Source organism: Semicossyphus pulcher, unplaced genomic scaffold, assembly GCF_022749685.1.
Source record: "Semicossyphus pulcher isolate SPU_LCO1_2020_fin unplaced genomic scaffold, fSemPul1.0.p SCAF_3, whole genome shotgun sequence".
Lineage (NCBI taxonomy): Eukaryota > Metazoa > Chordata > Actinopteri > Labriformes > Labridae > Semicossyphus > Semicossyphus pulcher.
In genome coordinates this window covers 9,546,893-9,562,166 of record NW_027211704.1, presented here as the reverse complement: position 1 = coordinate 9,562,166, position 15,274 = coordinate 9,546,893, and the positions used below count along the sequence as shown (strand labels likewise).

General features: G+C 41.2%; 1 protein-coding gene across 1 annotated transcript in view; it reads right to left on the bottom strand.

Annotated features, from left to right (window-relative positions):
• Positions 1-7,259, bottom strand: part of LOC138605438 (sodium- and chloride-dependent taurine transporter-like) — a 31,623-nt gene extending 24,364 nt beyond the window's left edge. The window contains exon 1 of the mRNA XM_069677692.1: positions 7,021-7,259. The gene's annotated coding sequence lies outside the window, so the exon portion shown is untranslated. The remainder of the gene's footprint in view (positions 1-7,020) is intronic.
• Between the last annotated feature and the right edge of the window lie 8,015 nt (positions 7,260-15,274).

The window sequence follows — 15,274 nt, the reverse complement described above, 5'->3', positions numbered from 1 at the left end:
CAGCGGTGATATATTAGCACGAAATGTTGTTGCTGCACACAAAGCGACCTCTGGAGAGCGAGAACGGCCGTGGGAACCTCGGTGGTCTGTGGGACGATTAAAAGCGCGGGCCAAAAGCTCGATGTCAAACATAGAGACTCATTGTCTAATGTTGGGTGTGTGTGTTTGCTGGGCCAAGACTCATGTAGTGACTTCAGAACCTAGCCACCATTCACACACACACACACACACACATTCACTAACCACTTACATAACACACTCGCCTATTTTAAGACCATGTACATTTCCACTGGGCTGACCGCCTATTAAATCTACTCCTCTGCTCCCTCCTCCTCCTCCGCTGCTCCATATTTCTTTCACCCCTGCTCCTCTTTTTCCATCCTCCTCCTGTATCTTTGCTTTTTGCCCTTTCCATCTCCCCTGATATTCCCATGCCCTCACACACCTCTCCATTTTCACCTGAACCGTCTAATTTCTCCACATGTATCTCCCGTTCTGTCCATCCCTCTATATGTTTCTAACCTTGTTTTTCCTCCTACACCTCCTTCTCTGCATCCACCTTTCAGTCCTCTTTGTGCTTCTTCGACTCCTCTTTCTTGGCTTCAGTGTCCCTTATTTTTTAATCAGCTTCATTGTCGCCTATCTCCTCTTTCAACCTCTCGTCATCTCGATTACTCCCCCTCCTCCACTTTCTCGTTTCTCGCTCCACGCTATACGTTGTACTCCTCCCTCTTTCCTCTCCCCTCTTTGCACTCCTCTTGACCTTCATCCTCTCTTCATAAATTTAATTCCTTCAGCTCTCTCCTCCTTCCATTTCCTCTGACCCGTTTCCTCACCCTCATCTCGCACACTCTGCGTCATTCCACTTGTGCCCCTTGTGCCTTTCACTTTCATTTTAGAGGAGTGGAAAGATACAGAAGTTATAGGGGCATGTAATTGTGCGGGAGAAAAGATGTCGAGGGCGGAGCTTAGGAGGTAAAAAAAGAAGCAGAAGAGGAAGTAACGATTGTAGAAGGGGACAGAGTATAAGAAGGGGGAGATAGGTGAGAAAGACGATGATTCATTTAGCAGAAAGTCATAATGTGTGACAAAGAAAAAACATGCAGATAAAGACAACGATAGATGTGAGGTAAAGTGAAACAAGACGAGAGAGAGAGCACTCAGAAAGATAGTGCAACAAAGAGTATCGCAACAGGAATGAGTGTGAATGTGACAGAGATACCACAATGTGTCTCCAGTTAAAGGAAAACGCACGGCGCGCATGTTTCACTCGTATCTAACTAAAGTCAACCATCCACTGTTGATTCTTGGTCAGCCTTTGTTTTTCTGCATTCTAGCCCTTCAGGTCAAAGCGGGTCGATGGGTTCAGCGTTCCTCACACACACTGCAAACATCCATTTTATTAATCACACACTCCAAAGACTTAAACCAACATTTGTGGCTATAGAACATGTCTGAATACGACTGGGCGCCGTTTCCATTACATTATCGGTAACAACTGGATCACTAGATGTTCCAGACTGTCAGCTCCAGACTCAGAAAATCTAGCGTTTTATTGGCTGTTCAGAGGAGGTTTGCACAGACAGAGGCCCCTGCTCTTATCCTGAGTGAGTCAGTTTAGCACTAAGCTGCGGCTTATCATGAATTACGTGCTCGCTGCAGGAATACGCCAGCTTTTATCATGTGTAACCCTGCATTCATGTCATATCAGATACGTTGGAAGTACACGAACACTGCAGAGCCAAATCACAAAATACTACTGCTGCCGATAAGAGTTATGAGAGTTACACTTATTTTGCCATCCACACGAGTTTGTTGGAGGAAATAATCAAAGAGTATAATGGCCGACATCAATTGGGACTCACATATTCTTTAAACTTGCATTTGATCTTCTCTGCTGCTGGAGGGCGCCTGGAGATTAAATCTTTCCATGGTAGGACAAAAAGAGTTATCAGACCATCGGAGCCATGACGCAGTCACATGGTCCAGCTTGGTACCCCACTATGCAGCATCACGATGGAGGTTCATGATGTTCTGCATGAAGCAAACATTTTTATCGAACATAATGAACCACGACTGGACTCTTGTTTAAAAAGCCTGCAGTCAACTGGAAGAGGCTGTAAACATTATTGAGCTGTCACAGCGAACTTGTTAAAAGTTGCCGCTTGTTTTTGTGTCCGACTGATGCAAGTAAGTACAACTATAACTCTTATATATCATTTTGGCCTCCCATTACTTCCTTAGAAATATTCTATAGCAGCTACATGCTAACTCGTTTAACCAGCTAGTGGGCGACTTTCTCCCTTTGCCATTTGGTGCTTGGCAGGTGGTGCTCTTTCACTCAACATGGTTCTACTAGCTCCAAGATTACATCGGCTTAAGGTTGATGGTTATATATCTGTCTTATGCTTTTCTGGAGTTTTTTTATCGACTGATTTGCCAAGGTGCAGATTTCCAAACGTTCCAAGATTCAGAGCCCCTCTCGGACAAAACGATCCCAACTTAAGGTCCCACCCTCTCGCTCGTTGTTGCGCTTTTTGGCCCCTATCACAGCAGGTTGTCTTCATCAGCAGATTGAGTTTGTCCAGCTGTCAACTTTCCGTGAAACCTTGGTTTGAAATTTGCCACTTCCGCCTTCTAGTCGTTGTGGTGATCCAGGTGAAATCCAACATCGTCGATAGCAGGTCCAACGGCCACACCTCAGACAAAGAAACTCACTCCCTCTTCAGCAGTAGTAGTTACTCTTCAGGGAACTTTTCATGATTTATTTTTAATTAAAAGTGTTTGCTCTTTGGTTCTTTTAATTCGTTTAACTTCCAGTTGTTCTGCTGTCCATTTCTGATACTGAACTCGATGAAGGTTATCCAACATATCCATCATCCGTGGGTAAATAGTGCAGCGGCCACAAGGGGATGCTGCTCCTTTACAGGCTGTCATTCCCCTTCCATCGGAGTGATTGGATCCATCATCCTGACAGTGCATGACACTGTGCACTTGTAATAAATTGCACTGTACCCAATGGCATGAAGCCCGACCCTGAGGTGAGAGCCGGCCATTAATCAGCGTTTTAACTGCTTTCACCTTCAGCTGGCAACGCAACCCCAATCTTTCAAAGCCGCTGACCACAATTATTAGCTGTTCAAGATGTTTGTTGTGTACCAGCCTGAGTGTATGTGGGTCAGTGGCTCACGCTGGTTAATATTTAAAGTAACAGTAAGGTCCAATCAGAGCCGAAGTCAAGGACACACAGTCATAAAAGTTGAACAGCAGCCCCGTCGGTGTAACTGGGTGATGTTTCTATCCACTGTGTCACTGAAGGCTCTATCAGCTTTCATTTGTAGAAACTACTCCGGGAAGGCTGCCGTGCCTGTGGCTGAGATTTCACCAACACACACAGACACACACACACGCACACACATTCCAATAACCTCAGGTTACTCACTAAATGATTTACCAGCAAACAAGCCGGCCGTTAATACAGCGGCCTTCAGTGCTGCTCAGTCAAACTGACAGGAAGACCAACAGCCATAACTCAAAGACGACTCAACTCACTGAGATATAGTCAAATGTAAAATGTGCTACTGTAAACATGTGACTGGATACTCGCTGGCGATGTGACAATGTGGTAAACAGGAAGTGCGCCAATTAATTTGTTCATGTTGCGCCTTTCTCATAATCTTAACTTTGTACTTGGCATGAGCGATCTGGAACTATGCAAGCTTAACGGCGTGGTATGCGATTTTGAAATTCAATACACGATATCTGGTGTGGGAAACCACTCCAGCTCCTGTGTGCCAAAGCAAAGTAGCAACAGGAAGCGTCTGTGCTCTGAACACTCCCCTCCTCCACATCCTCGTCTACAAAGAACGTAGCTACAACATGACAGCGATTAAAAATTGCATCTCCTATTGAGCAAACTTCACCTCTGGCAGCAGCAGAGCCTCAGAATGAGGCCATTTTGCTTCTTATTTATAGAGGTCCATCGATATATGCGTTGTTTGATATTAGCAGATGATATATCGGTAACAGTGTGTTTTTTGATGCGGCAACTTTGTTTACAGAACATATAACGCAGAAAACAATGCTCTGAGCATTCAAACTTGGCCCCTCCTCCTGGGCTCTTCATCACCAGAAGCTCACTCTCACTCTCTCGTGCGAGAACATGCCCACCCCGCCGAGCTAACACCGACAGCATCCCGGTTACCTTTGCGCTAGCATGCTAACCGCCGGTTAGCCTGTCCTACCCGGTTTGAGGCACCTACCTGAAAGGTAGAAAGAAGGCCAACTCTGCATCGCTCTCTCGCCATGTTCGCCAGTCTGAACGGGGCCCAGTTGCTAATCTGAACCACTCCCACACTCACCTACACGCTGTGATTGGCTCAGGGAACCACGACAGCGCCCCTCCTGAAAACGTCCCGTGCAAAGCAAAACAACAGAATAGATGCAGAGGGAAGGGTCTCACAAGGGTCTGCACACACACTCACCAACACACATGTAGTGAGGCCCATAAGTGCTGATTTATATTATATTTCATTTGTCTAGGAAAATCCTACTTATTATACCTTTAAGCTCAAGCTTAAGTGCAGATAAGCAGAAACTTAACCAGATAGGATGCTGACTCACCAACAGACACTAGCACAGGAGAGCATTACTGTCAGTGAGGTGCGTCTGTGGTTGCAACGGTTCTGATGCTCACAGCGGACGATTCAAAAGAGTGTCACACAACAGACAAGATTAGATAAGAGTCAGGGCTAGCGCACACACACACACCTTTGGATCTATGTAGTATTAAACAAACAAGTTAGGACCTGTATAAAGCAGTTTATCAGCCAATCATTGTCATCCAGCTTTGAAACAGATTCCATCCCAAAATTCAGCTACAAGGAAATTTACTCTCAACTCATGAAATACAGAACATGAAGATCCAAGTACCACTTTAGAACAGTTTTTGGCACACGCACGGCTCCTCGGTCGAGTAAGCCATCATAAGAATGCAATGTCCAGTCCAGGAAAGATTTTCAAAATCAAACTTGCCGACAAACGTTTCACATGTTAAGACTTTGGGACGTGTAATGATCATAAACAGGTGCTTAATGTTAGGAAATGGCTTCGAGTACGAGTTATGTAACTTGCATATATTACTGAACTAACGCCCTGTATGTGATGCAATTAATGTACATTGCATATCCTAAATAGAAGTCAATGTTTACTATTCCTCGGTACAATCTTATAGATGAAAGTCCTCTGTTTTTTTCCCTATCCATTGCCCCTGACTTCATTGATCTTGACATTACATGATATAGATGACTTCAACACCAAATCCAAACGATCACCCTAGAAGGGAACCTACAGAGTCATATTTTGAAGCTCTGGGCCACTAGTCAAGCTGCCGTACTTGATGACTTGGGAGTGAGAACAGGCTGTTCTTTAAATGCCGAGTGTGTTTGATCACCAAACTTCTCTACTCTCACCCTTCAGCCTGTTTGAAGCCTGTATCAGCGTAACCTTGCAGCGTGAACCGCAACACCAAACATGGTCAACCTTAAAACTACAGGGCGGACGTTTGATAGACCAGTGTGGACTCCAAAAACTATTCTGCTAACCGCATCTATGAAGGCTTTTCTTTATCCTACTTGACCTTAAAGAACTGAAGTCAAGTGTTGAAGTAATGATTACAAATCCATTAGAGGTTCTGCTCCGAACGATAACAGGGGTAATTTTCCAGTGTTGACATTGATCCAAATTGGACTAGCTGGCTGCAAGCATCACAACCCAACCCTTCCAAAGAACCTCTTATTTTTTCTCAGCCATTACAAGACGAATCGCAACTGCAGGTAGAGATGTGTCTCACAGAATGATGCACTTCTACATGCATTTAACAATTCCAGTGTACTTCTAACACAGCATCAAAAACGATCCAAAACGTAGGCTATAGTGCAATTGTGTGCGTGTTGAAACAAAGCTCTGAACATCGTCACTGTAAGAGTTTCATCATCAATGCTGTTCACCAGAGACTGAACGTGAGAGAGAGGGAATGGCAAGCGAGACAAAAGGTAAAGAGAGCGAGAGAGAGAGAGAGAGAGCAGAAGCAGAGAGAGGAAGAGGGCGCGCGCGAGGGAGAGGAGAGGAGGCTCGTGGTTAGAGGAAGCAGCGCACGATGTGCAACGTGCGACTGACGAGCATCTCCGCCTTCTCACTGCTCTGAGCGCTTCACTTCCCCTTTTCTGGTAGAGTTCAATAACGGAATGAAACAAGAAAGTCAGGAAATGTAGCGGAAAATAGAAAACGTTAACATTGCCTGCCTTATGAAAAGACTACGAATTTGTACACCTGCATATATCATATATGTAAAAAATAATAATAATAATAATAAAAGAGCGCTTCTATAAAAGAAAACAACGATTTAAGACTCGAAAGTCTTCAAACGGACAGCTCGACATCTTAAAAAAGACTTGAAATCTACAAAAAAATGAAGAAACGTAAAAAAATAAATAAAACACCTCTAGGCTACAGTAACTGACGCACGCATTTTAAAATAACCTGCACCTTACACGTGAAAAGACGTAAAAATACATTAAAACACCTTTCACATTTAAAGCTATTAAGAAATTGCAAATCCACCAATGATCTCCCCTGAGCGCACGTTTCAACGCACGGAGAAAGAACAGCCTTTATCCTGATGCACATCGCAGCTTCCACCGTGTTCACCAGGACACACATCCCTGCATCCACACCTCCACCAGCACCAGCAGCGAGAAATACAACTTAACACTGATAATTGGTTTGTTCCACCCTCAAATGTACATAAAGTTATCTCAATAGCAGCTCTCTGTTTTGCAAAAAAATAAAATAATAATTTAAATAAACTCCTGTCATTCATACAGAATAAAGACACAAATGGAAACAATAAAATTATCATTTAAATAAAAAATAATAAGAAAACGCTTCACAGCAGCTCAGCCATCCCTCCCAGCCATGCTTTAAAGGTGTGCGCGAAGATATCGATTTGTTTCCCGTTACCTGTTCTGTTGATGTGATTTTGTATTTTATTTTGTCCTTTTAATGTCCTTAGCGCGCGGTCCCTTGTCCGTTCCGTCTTGTCCGTGTCCTCCTGTGTCCGTGAGAGCGACTGAGGGCTGGACGCGTCGGTAGCCTATATTTTAGCCTGCTTATAAGCTTCTCTTTCTGACCTTTGTCTCTTAAAACGGGGGGACCAGAGACATCAGCGGCAGTGGAAAATCACCGGCCTGCCTCCTCTCAGAGCAACAGGAGAGCTGTGTGTCCGACGCATTCAGGGTCCGCAGACAAGCTCGGATTTTTTGTAAAGTGCGCCGTTACACGAGTTGTAAATAGGAAGGGATGCAAATTGTGCAATCAGAGCATCTTTACAAATCAATATATGAATTCCAACATGCTGTGGTTGTGCAGAATATGTTTGGTTCTAGTTCCAGAGGGATTTAGATATGAAAGGTATTATTCTTGCTTTCTTCCTGCTTCCTTTAAACAGCAGATATCTCGTGTAGGAAGTGCTGTTCTGGCAAATGTTACAAGCTGACATTTGTCTTCAAATCTCTGTGACAAAAACTCACCAGCTGCATAACTCTTGCTCCAAAGATATACATCATTCAAATTTCAAGAATCAACCTTCCAGGAAACTGAAAACATCAACATGCCTTATCTGAACTTTTTCTTCTCTCTACCGCAACAAAGTACTACTCTTCCGGGGTCCATATTAACATCAACTGCCATCCATGTGCACTCAAAGACTGTTTAGTAAAATATTTTCTGTTTTCAGACGAGGAATGGGGGTTTACGAGCAGCTCTTGAATGCAGCATTAAGGAACATTAAAGTGGCAGTTCCCCCCACCCATTTCACGAGTTGGTTGGTTGGTATCTTAACCGATTCTCACGGGCACACGCTCAGATTCTCGGGCGCGCTCCCTGCTACCAAAAAACCCCCGCCACTCATACCAACCCCCCCTTATGCGCGTGCCCATGAGCAGGCGCTGAAGTGCACGTGGCTGTGGAAATAAAGGAACACAGTGTGAGGTGTCTGTGCAGCTGACTCTGCACGCTAGCAGCAGCAGCATCTCTGGTTCTCACCAACAAATTTATGTTTGTTTCAGGCTTGTTATTAAACACAAGTACCCTGTTATAATTATTATTTTACTCTTTGAATTATTATTTGAAATGTCATACAATCTTCTGCTGAGGATTTATGGTCAATTGGCTACCAAATTGTAAAGGCTAAAGAGTCTCTAGCAACTTAAATACCACCTTAACCAATAAAGTGTAAGGCTGACTAAACAGGAGCAGTTTAGAGTATAATGAACAAAACACCACAAACTCTGCTCTGGTTTAAAACTCAATGCCTGTCTGTGACAGTCTTGGCAATGCTTATTTCTGAATGCCTGACTGTACTCTGTGACAGTATAGTTCAACTTTCAGCGTCTTGATATGTTTTCCTCTACAGACTCTGTCCATGGTGCTTAATGAGTCTATTGGTTTTTAATGCTGACTTTAGTATTGGTATAATATTTCTATGTGTCTCTGTTTTACTCTGTTTTACAGATTTTATCCCACTGTGTGTGTACAATATTTTACCTATATTTTACCTGAAATATTCCCAATGGGATACTAAATCCCAATGGCCAAGACAGCAGCATTAAAGAAAAACTAAGGGAAATTACATCAAACAAACAGTTAGCAGTGTGCAGAAACAGGACACGTTCATTCAGTGGCCACATAATCCTTAATCCTGTTTTGTATAATCTTCCATGTTTATAAAGTAATGTAGTTTTAGGTAATCCTGAAGCTCAACAAAGATGAGGGATGGCATAAATGAGTTGTCAGCACGACGAAGGTTGTAGCTACTGAAAGTTTGAGTTAATACAGATCATAAATAAGAGTTTCATATGGTATGGTCTGTACCGATATTCCACTATAGGTTGTTTAAGAAAGATGTACCGACTTTTTATATAAGCTGAAATGATTTATACAGAAACCCAAACCAGGAACAAATAGCAACACAGCATGGTCCCAACATTTTCAGATGTGTAAATTACAGATTAAAAAGTTGATTGATTTAGTTGTTAGTTGCACTAAAAATACAAAAAACGTTTCTATTGAGGAAACCCAACTTCGCCCTTTGTTTTAATTCTGAAAACTTGGTATGATGTTTAAAAGACAGACCGTCTTCTAGGAAAACAGAGCTGGTATTGATACATTAAGGTGTCTGCAGTCAACTTATTGCTAAGTCAAAAAATGTACACCATCAGCTGTCCTGAGATAAGATATACATAACGGTATCATCTGCAAAAAAATAAACTTTTGTATCAGTAACAGAATAGAAATAGAAATAGAATAGGACCCAGTATAGACCCTTGAGGTACACCATTATGAATATTTAAAAGATAAAGAGAAGATAAACCACCAACTTTGCATTAAGTAGTTTTGAAACCAGGGGCAGATCCAGACTTTTTTCACTGGGGTGGCCTAACTGGGGCACTGACTTATGCGGGGCTGGCTTTTATTAACCCTTTCTATCTCCACTAATCCTATCTATATTGACTACTAACTTTAAAGTATGTTAAAGATGTTATATTCCTGTGTAAATGTTTTAACTACAACATATACATCTTCTAAGCTTAATTCTTGAAGGACTCAAAATGATGGATGTCCAGAGTAAAAATGTAAAATACTGACAAAAGAAAATATGCCACATTGAAATGCAAAGAAAGCTACTAGTGGCCTGTTGAAACAAAAATTGTTGATATTAACATATTAGTCCCGCCTCTGACAAGGTAAAAAGCCAATCATAGTTTAGGATTTTGGGTGGCACCTGGGGAGGCCAATGAGACTTCAAGAGGGGCCCAGGCCACCCCTCTGGATCCGCCCCTGTTTCAAACCATATAACAGTTTTCTACCTCAGCCTGGTTTAATGCCTTCACACTACCTTATAAACACAAAGTAGGAATTTCATAAATGAATAAGATCCTCAGACGAATAATCCTAATGTTTTGGAGATCATCCTGACTTTTCTCTAGCACCACATCTACAATTTCAATTTGTTTTCTATGGTGAAGCATTGTCAGCATTAACAAGGATATAACTTTGGGGGAAAAACCAGATGGATGATTTAAATACTTAGACGGATATGATAATGTTTGGGCCTGAGAAAAAAATAAGTCTGATGAGGAAAAAGAATGGGCACAAAACCTGTTTACATATCTGATAGGACATTCAAATAACAAGGAAGGTGAGTAAAACTTTATTACCCAAACATTGAGTTGCAGATGTGGGACCTTCGTGAGCTGACCTACTTTTTGTCACGTGTTGCTTTTACTAAATGTATTTGTTTATTCAATTTAAGGCAGTTTTAAGAAACATTTATCCAAAGGCCATGATGGACAATTTCACTTCACCAGTTCATTCCATTTATATCTCTGGGGAAATGTGGTGACAGCTAGCGTTAACCTTTCTCCTAAATAATCTTATATCTGAGTCTTATCTGGAGCCCTTGACTGGGTATGAATGTCACCTCTCCACTGTTTTTCAAACACTATCTAACTACTGTGTAGACTGCCTTTGTTTGATGAACTGCAGTACCCTTCTAGCTTTAAGAGGCAATGGTGAAAAAGAGGTCAATGCACCCGACTGAGTCAGAATAACAGATTGAGAGGGACACAGAGATTTACCTTAACAGTAACATAAGAGAGTAAGCAGACGTGGAGTCTATCCTCTAAGACAAAGAATTTCAACAGAACTCAAACAACAAAAAGAAAATGTGTAGCTCTCTGTCAGTTACGGATGATGTAATGATGAACAGTGAAAAATGGCCACTGAAGTCAACATTATGACGTCACAATGAAGTTGACCTTTGGCCCTTTTAAGTAAATAAAAAATGTTGTCACTTCCTACTAGGTGTGTGGAGAATAGTGGGACATGTTATAATTAGTATTCTTGAATTAGTAGTTAACAAGGATGGGATTGATTGATGGATGTTTAGATGTTTATGTGAAAGAATATAAGCTATAATCATTAACAAAAAGGAAACAGAAACATGGATGAACATGCAGTGAACAAGTCATAACTGCTTAGGCTTTTATATTACATAATACAAAAGTAAACAAAGAAAGAAAATAATGTGCGACATACAGAAATAAATGAAAATATAAATGTGACAATAGGTGCTAATTATCTGTCATGAATGAACGGAAGATGTAGAAAGGAAAAAGATAATAAAATCAGATTTCTGTCGGTTCAGTGGAGCTCTATTATCATCAAACAGAATCATCCTTGTGGGCAGAGGAATAAAAGCAGACTCATGACGAACATCCTTTTCATTTACACAGACGGACTATTGTTCAGACAGTCTGATAAAGAAGCAACAAACAGCCACTCAGGAGTCTGCTGTCTGATTCTAAGCTTCAGTGCCGACAGAAAAATAAAATGTTTTTTATGCTCTCCAGTATTTTGTCTCCATTTTGTCTTTGGCAGGCAAATTTGTGTCTGCATGTTTAAAAAAAATCAAATTATACATTAATATTTGTTTCTCTTTACTTACTTATATGAAGTTTGTATCTGCTACAAGTTGCTGAGCACCATTTGTAAGTGTGCTAGGACAACCTAATGTACCCACAATGAAGCTTTATCTATTCAGAGCAAATGGGCAGCATGCATGTGCTGCCAGAGTTAACCTAGAAACTGTCACAGCGACAGACTAAAGCAGCGGAGTGCGGATAAGGATGGTTTATGTTTTAAGACATTCTGTGCCAAAATAACAACATCTCATGAAATGTAGAAATGGAAGAGGTTTGATGCTGGGGTTTTTTTTGTGTTGTTGGCTGAAGTCAGGAGGCGAATCATGGACATATTGCAACTTCCAGCCCTGAGCTCTGTGATTGGACGACTTTTGAGAGAGGAGGGGGACAGTTATCTTCCACTACGTTATTATGAACTCACTGACCTCACACTTTCTATGAAACATTTTTAAAAACAGCTCATGTATTTGATATGTTGGGTTTTTATTATCTTTCAGAGCATTAAAGTTTAAATGGAATCACTGATTTGCACATTTACACATTTATTGGTCAGAAAATCATTAGAAATGTTCTTCTATTAACTGTTCAACTATGACTCTTACAGCTGCTTTGCATATAGTCTTAAAACTTGGTTAAATAGTGACCATCATATCTATTCACTGCATGCATGCTCCGCCTGTCCTAATCGTCTGTTAGATTGTGTTCCTCTTGGCGTTTGTACTTAACTGTTTGCTTCATGGAAAACTTTGTCCATAGCTTATGTGAATGTCCAGACCATTACATCCCTACCAGCGGTGTCTCTGACTCTCTAATATTGCTGCAGATGAGTTTACATTAGATTTAGTGGAAAGGTGCATCTCATGATTGTTTTGTTTGACTGTTGTCTGATTAAAAGGGAGGGCAGGTGAACATTAGCCTTGGGCTCACACTGGCACATTGACAGCATATTGATCTGTGTGCCTGTTTAATAAATGATAAGCTGGTAAATAAATAAAACAAAATACCTTAAAGGTAGGATTTTTCCACATCAAACTGGGCCCCTCCTCCCGGGCTCTTCGTGACCAGAAGCTCACTCTCACTCTCTCGTGTGAGAACACACCCGCCCTGCCGAGCTAACACCGACAGCATCACGTTTACCTTTGCGCTAGCACGCTAACCGCCGGTTAGCATTGCGCTAGCAAGCAAACCGCTATTTAGCAATTGTCCTACCCGGTTTGAGGCACCTGCCTGTCCAACAGAAAGAAGGCCAACTCTGCATCGCTCTGTCGCCATGTTTGCCGGTCTGAATGGGGCCCAGTTGCTAATTTGAACCACTCCCCGCTCACCTACACTCTGTGATTGGCTCAGGGAACCACAACAGCGCCACTCCTGAAAACGTCCCAGGCAAAGAAAAATAACAGAATAGATGCAGAGGGAAGGGTCTCACAAGGGTCTGCACACACACTTACCAATGTATAGAGGCCCATAAGTGATGATTTACATTATATATTTGTAAAAGTCTATATTTTTTTTATTTTTAGGGAAATCCTAATTATCTTACCTTTAATGTTACCTACACCCAGGTACAGGTGCACAACTCCAGGAGACGAAGGTGACATCATTTTTGTTCAGTGTATTTCCTCTGTGATCAGGCTGCTGTGTTCCTTTAAAAAGGAAATATTTTTTTCACCAACATGCTTCACAATAGGGCCAATTAATCATTGTTTTATCGAAATCGATCTATTTGTTAAAAGTAAAATGTGTGTCAAAATCCAAACCAGGATCTTTTGATTACCCAAGTTTTCTATGGGTCATATCAAACCCTAATAGTAGTTTCAGTAAGAACATATTGCACATATTGTAATGTAATTAATATGGTTGGCTGTGCTGTAAACCAAGTATTAAAACACTTTCTACAGTCACAGGTGTCAATAATGTAAATGCCACAGTGTCTCTTTGTTTATACATAAAAAGTGTCCAGGTTGTACGGTCTCTTCGAGTTATGTTGAAACAAAAAAATAATTGTATGATGTTTTAACAAGAAAATAAGAAGACTTCTTTGTCTTAACTGCTACAGAATCCATTCAGTTGTTAAAGAACGTAGGACGACTGGCAGGTGGAGATAGAGTGCATCATTTTTCATGCTTTAGCATTGTTATATAAGCACCAAGGACCAGATTTGCTTAGATCAAGATAAACACAAACACACAAATAAACATGCACACTTGCAAACCCTCAGACAATTCCACACAGCCTTTAACACACTGGAAAAAAATGCTCCACTTAAATAAATGACACGAACATACACACACTCGTTCCTGAGGGTAACTTTGCATCATCCAAATGACTCAGAGCAGCCGCTGAAATCTGCAGCGAGGAACCAAACATCCTGCTCACTTTCCTATCAAATGAAGTGGTCTGCTATGGAAAAGCAAGTAGCACTGAGGAATTTGATTGCAGTGATGCAGAGGACCTTTTCTTGAATGCTGAAAATGAGACCTCCTGAACAAGTTTCATTTTGTGTATCTGTACATTGACGAGAGAGGGGAAGGCAACTCTTGGCAACTTCTCTGCCCCTTTGTGATAAGCAGGGCGATAGATGTGCCGAGGCAAGTCAAGACAACTAGTATAGCATGTTCTACACTAAGGTTTACCAAGATTTTTGACCATCCGTGACGATCTCATCCGTGTTACCACAATGTGAAAGGTCCTCTTTAAGATAACAGAGTTTACTTTGACAATGTGTGGCAGGTGTTTGTTTTGCAGTAAAGACTGTAGAGCTTGTTGTAAAGCGCCTTTGCCTTGTATCGTGTTGTGCCGACAACTTTTTATGAACAGTAGCACTGTTATCAAAGCTTCTGTGACAAATCTCATTGCATTTTGTTTCACTGCTTTGCAATAAAATAAAAACTTTTTACTGTTAGAAACATTTGATTTTGAAGCAACTGTACCAGAATATGTTCAGTTTGAGTTAGCATCAACCTCACAGCGGAACTAAAGCTCCAATGTGACTGTAAATGTGATCAGAAAACTGTGATGTGATAAAAAAAAGTTAAATAAAACATCGATCCACAAAGATCTAAATCCAACTAATACCACTCAGAAACAATCAAGGAATGCATTGTTTATTTTAGATTTTGATGCATTACTGAAATAAAAGTAGTTTTACAAATGTTACACCCCACCCTAAGGTGGCCCTTTAGGGCTAACAACTATCAACCATCTGACCCAAAAATAACCATGTGATATAACCATGTGATTGCATACAGAACGGTAAAGTGAGATCCGATCACAAGTGGTCACTGAACAAGCACTCGAAGGGGCTCGCTAATGCTAGGTCTGAACTGCAGGCTTAGAGCTGTCCACTTGTGATCAGATCACCCAGGACAGATGCGTAATACTAAATGCAAACAATGTCACCAAAGGTGTGCCACAGGGTTCAGTTTTAAGACCCAACCTTTTCACTCTTTAAAGATGTGGGTCATAAAATCAATACTGTACATCTTTATGCAGACGACACCTATGTGTATTACTATGAAGGAACCATTGCCCTGGCCTCTATTTGCAACACTACCTATCCTTACCAAACTTGGGAACTAATCTAACTAGTTTAGCACAAGACACAGCTTGTCATGATGGAAGGCAAAAGAGGAAAAAAATCCCTTGATGCAAGGAATATTTTGGTAGACCCATTAGGCTTTTTATTTGCTGAATAAAAGTTTTTAACCATGTCAGATTACTAAATAACTTTC